This window comes from Prionailurus bengalensis, chromosome E4 (assembly GCF_016509475.1).
Source record: "Prionailurus bengalensis isolate Pbe53 chromosome E4, Fcat_Pben_1.1_paternal_pri, whole genome shotgun sequence".
NCBI lineage: Eukaryota > Metazoa > Chordata > Mammalia > Carnivora > Felidae > Prionailurus > Prionailurus bengalensis.
In genome coordinates this window covers 644,031-648,641 of record NC_057360.1, presented here as the reverse complement: position 1 = coordinate 648,641, position 4,611 = coordinate 644,031, and the positions used below count along the sequence as shown (strand labels likewise).

Below are 4,611 nucleotides of genomic sequence, written 5' to 3'. Positions count from 1 at the left end.
TCCCAACGTATGACCACATCATCACATCATAGTGCGATTTTGGCTTATATTGTTTACGTCTCCAGGGTCCGAGAGGTCCTGGGGATGGTCCTTGCCCCTGAGAGTCACTTGCCTACAGGAGCAATTGCAGGACCTCGGATGCTAGCCATCGGCACTGACCCCGGACAGTGGCACATCCCCCCCCACCTGGGAGCCTGGCCTACTGCGGATCCCGAGCGTGGAGCAGTCACGACCCGGGCGATTACTGATGTCTTTGTTTTCCAGCCCTCGGCTTCCTGACATTATTTTTAATAGCTCTGCCACAATCATGTAATAGCGTCATGTATGAGGTCATTGGGGTCCAGGACACCAGAGGGGTTGGGCAGAGACTTGAAAGAGCCGCGTGAGGCAGCACATCCCCCGGGGGGCCCACTGAGGGCTGCGTCGTGGAGCTGAGATCGCATGGCGGAGAAACGGAAACGCATCGCCTGGTCGCTGCAGCAGGAGGAGACGACGGTGTTGGGATCGACGTGTCCTGACGGCGTTTGCATTTGACCAGCGGGATGGCGGAACGTGGGCTCATGTCTGCAGAGGAGGGTCGGTTTGTCAACGGGAAGGAAGCAGTTGATATACTTAGGGGGTGACAGCCTCCTTTCCGCCCCTCCCCCTCTTTGTGACAGCGGGGACGGTCATAGTGATGTCACACTTGGTCTTCGTTTTCAGCCCAAGACACCACAGCTTCTCCACTAACGCTCAAAACACCAGAGAGCAGGTGTCAGAGGGCCAGAGAGATCTTTAAAATGCTGAGAAGGAAACACGTTGAGAGAGAAAGAGCAGCTGGGTGCTGGGTCCATCTGTCTGGTTCGTCTGGGATCCGCGCGTGCGTTGGGCCCCAGCAGGAAGCTGAACCCCCTCATTTGGGCCCCTGCAGATGTTTTGGGGACTGTCGCTGACTACGCTGACTTCGTGACACAGGATTTCCTTCCTGAGCGCCTGTGGACGAAGGCGTTCTCTGGTCTCAACAAGGAAGAGCTTCGTCAGTCTCCCGAGAGCACACCGTGCATCCTGGGCTCGAACCCGCTTCCCTCTGCCCTAGAACCTTCCACTCTCAGTTCAGGGTCCGTAGCTCCCGTCTCTACCCGGGGAATACGCCCACCCAGCTTCCTTCAGTTCTTCCTACCCTGTATTCTTTTCATGCCGATGGCCTCACTTGATTTCCCTTTAATTTCCATTACAGCATTTTCTGGAATTGTTGAGACACTTGATATCCTCTTTGGAAACAGTGGCACGTGAATAAACAGTTAAAAACTCCAGGGGCGAAGTCTTTGGCAGCGGCTGACCTTGGGCAAGTGTCCTGTGGCTTCGCGGCCCGGTTTTCGCCAGCGGCCGTGTCGTGCAGCGTGTAGGCTCTGGACTCTGGCCACTGGGGGTCACGTCTTCAGTCTATCACTCACCTCCCATTTGAGCTAAGACGTGTCACCTGATCTCCCTGCTGGTCGTTTGCTGCTCGATTACCCATCCCATTTCTTCGCCTGCTTCACGTAACTACAGGAAACGCACTTGCCTTCGCCACTCTGAATTTTAGTGCCGAGAGAGTCCGTGTATTTGTTACACATATTGCTGTGTAACCAATTATCCCCCAATCCAGCAAATTAAAGAGCGCACATACATCATTTCGTAGTTGACTATTCCCTGGAAGTCAGGAACCCGCAAGGGCCCTGCCGGGTCGTCTGGTTCGGGCTGCCGGCAACGGTGTCATCCGACGGCTCCACCGGGGAAGACAGGCTCCAGCCTTGTGTGGTTGATGCCATTCCGTGCTGCAAGGGCTGTTGGACACAACGTGTGTTTGCTCCCTCGAAACCGGCAAAAGAGATGCTCCTCAAGCATCACAAAGGCCGCGATCTCTCATGCCCGATGCGGCACAGTAGAGATTCCGGTCCTTTCTCCTGCTCCTGGGAGACGACCTCTGAATCTTTGAAACCCCTTCAAAGCCCCGTAGAAGCGAAACTTCTTCGAGTTTCTGCCGATGAGGTGACCCAGGGCGCACAGTCTGGCAGACGAACCACGTGCCGGGGCAGGGAGGGGCAACTTTGGCTTGAACTTGAACTCCTGTGAGAACAGCCTGGAGAGGGAGTCCAGTCACACCAGACACTGATGGAGGGAAGCTCCGGCAAGATCTCTGGACGCTACAGTTCAGGCGAGCTCTCTGGCTGGGGAGCCCAGCAACATGTCCTTCCTCCATGGGGACAGGACGCGGGGAGTCCGCACTGGGACCTGCTCCAGCTTTGCCCTGTCCCGACGTGTACCCTTACAACGGTAATTATAGGTACAGTACTTCTGAGTTCTGTGAGTCACTCTAGTGAACTACTGACCCTGACATAGGGAGAGCCCCCCGGGTATGAAGTGCAAGCTGGTGGCTCGGGGCCCCCAGACCTGGGGCTGCAGCTGAGGTGCGGGGGGTGCTGGTGGGTTGTGGCCTTAGGTCTGCACAGCCTGCGCCCACGGCAGGTGGCACCGTGGCATCACGCCTCAACCCGCGGTGACATTCCCACCCACGCTCTGTGCTGGGTTAGAAGCGAGTCCCAAGGCTTGGCCCACACTGCAAGGGCGTGGGCGCCAGGAGGCAGAGAATGCCTCAGCCGTGTCGGAAGCTTTTGGTCACAGTCGGGGCGGCTCACGAGGATGGTGATTTGTCTTCCAGCATCTTCACTGGGGGCACCTGCGTGGCTCTGTACATTCAGCATCAGACTCTGGATATGGGCTCAGGCTGTGGTCTCACGGTTCATCAGTTCAAGCCCAACGTCCGGCCCGGTGCTTGGGATCCGCTCCCTCCCTCCCCTGCTCGTTCTCTCTCTCTCTCTCTCTCTCTCTCAAGAATAAATAAACATTAAAAACGATTTTTTAAAAAAGAACATCCTCGTTGATTAGGTACCCACGAGATCATAGACTGTGGAATTTTGACAGGTTTTGTGTCATCTAGTCTCACCGACTTATGTTACAGACGAGGACAGTCAGCTTTCGTGGGCGTAGGTGTCCCGTTTGAGGGCGTGCAATGAGCTACTGCGAAGGTCAGGACGGGAAGCCGCTGGTCTCTCCCGACACCAGGCTCTCGAAAGATCCGACCTCGCCACTGAGTGAGCCGTAGCTGCTACGATAAATAGCTGACCCTCAAGGCGCGTCCGTGAAGCTCGTGGGGTCCTTCACAGAGACAGAAAAACACCGAGGATGGGAAGAGTCCGGTAGGCTCAAAGATTCTGGAAGGCAAAGATTTTAACTGGCAGAACATTGTAAAAGCTCTTTGTTTCCTACACGTGATACGTTGGTTTTTTCTGCTTTGTTTTTTGTGTTTTTTTTTTTATTAGAAAATCAAATTAAGGAGGAAGCACAGAATGTCAAGAGGCTAGAAAACGAAGTACAGAAGCAAGGGCACGGAGCTTCAGACTAATTGTTTACGGAGCTTTGGCAGTAAGTGGATTCAGCTTCTTGATTGGCGCCATGGTCAGTGGCCCGAGCTCCGGAACCTGTCCTGAGGGTCACGCAGCCCAGAACGCGCTGCCAGTCTGCACCGTGAGCTGCGGGGGTCTGACCGCACGTGAGGTCAGCAGGGAAACTGCTTTCAGGACACAGTAAGGACGTGACGTGCGACCCGTCTGATGGGTTTGCGGGACATCTCCGGTCGAGACCTCTGAGCAGATGGCCAGGAAACCACAGCCACGGGCGTCGTGGGGCCGGGCGGCCGGGCAGGAAGCGGTGGTGAGTTCCGCTCTCGGCAAAGGCGGCAGGCAGCTTGCAAAGTCAAACTTCAAACCGCGATTTGGGGTCGAACGGGCTCCCCTGCCAAAGGTGTTGGTGGAAGAAATTGTTCTTACGGTGTGGTTCATCCCGTTAATAATAATACCTACCTCACAGAATTGTTTTTTAGAGATTAAACAAGTTAAAATAAACATTAAAAAAATTTTTATGAAAGGGGGCACCTGGGTGGCCCAGGCGGTTAAGCGTCCGACTTCAGCTCAGGTCATGATCTCACGGTCGGCGGGTTCGAGCCCCGCATCGGGCTCTGTGCTGACAGCTCGGAACCTGGAGCCTGCTTCGGATTCTGTGTCTCCCTCTCTCTCTGCCCCTCCCCTGCTCGCCCTCAAAATAAATAAATAAATGAACATTTATGTCTCTCAAAAATAAATAAACATTTAAAAAATTTAAAGATTAAAAGAGTTAACGTACACAAAGCTCTTAGAACGATGCCTCGAATGCGAAGAGCTCTGTAGGTGCTTGCGTCATCAACTTCTTCCAATCAAAGGGCTGCAGAAATCACAAGCTTTTATAGACTGCTGTCAGAAGACAGAGCAGATGCAGCATCTGGGACTCAGCGCGTAAAGTCTGTTCATTCTGTAAACATTCGTTGAACATTGACCATGTGTCTACTGGGCGCTGAGCACGGAGGTGACGTGGCAGGTGTTCTGAGGACACTGTTAATTCTCCCCGTATTTGGGGATGGCCATGCGGAGCGTCCAGTCCCTTTGGCCACAGGGCCTCGGGCCTGGCCACGGTGCTCTGGTCTTCGTTCAAGACTGGCATTTACCCAGGCAAGGAGAACCAGAGTGTTTCCGGGACTTTCCTCGGGAGCCCGCAGAC

General features: G+C 54.5%; 1 long non-coding RNA gene across 1 annotated transcript; it reads left to right on the top strand.

The window, feature by feature from the left end:
• Positions 1-2,320, top strand: LOC122475680. The gene is made up of 2 exons (XR_006295272.1): positions 1-1,097; positions 1,217-2,320. It is a non-coding gene; the product is annotated as an uncharacterized LOC122475680 (long non-coding RNA).
• The last annotated feature ends 2,291 nt before the right edge of the window (positions 2,321-4,611 follow it).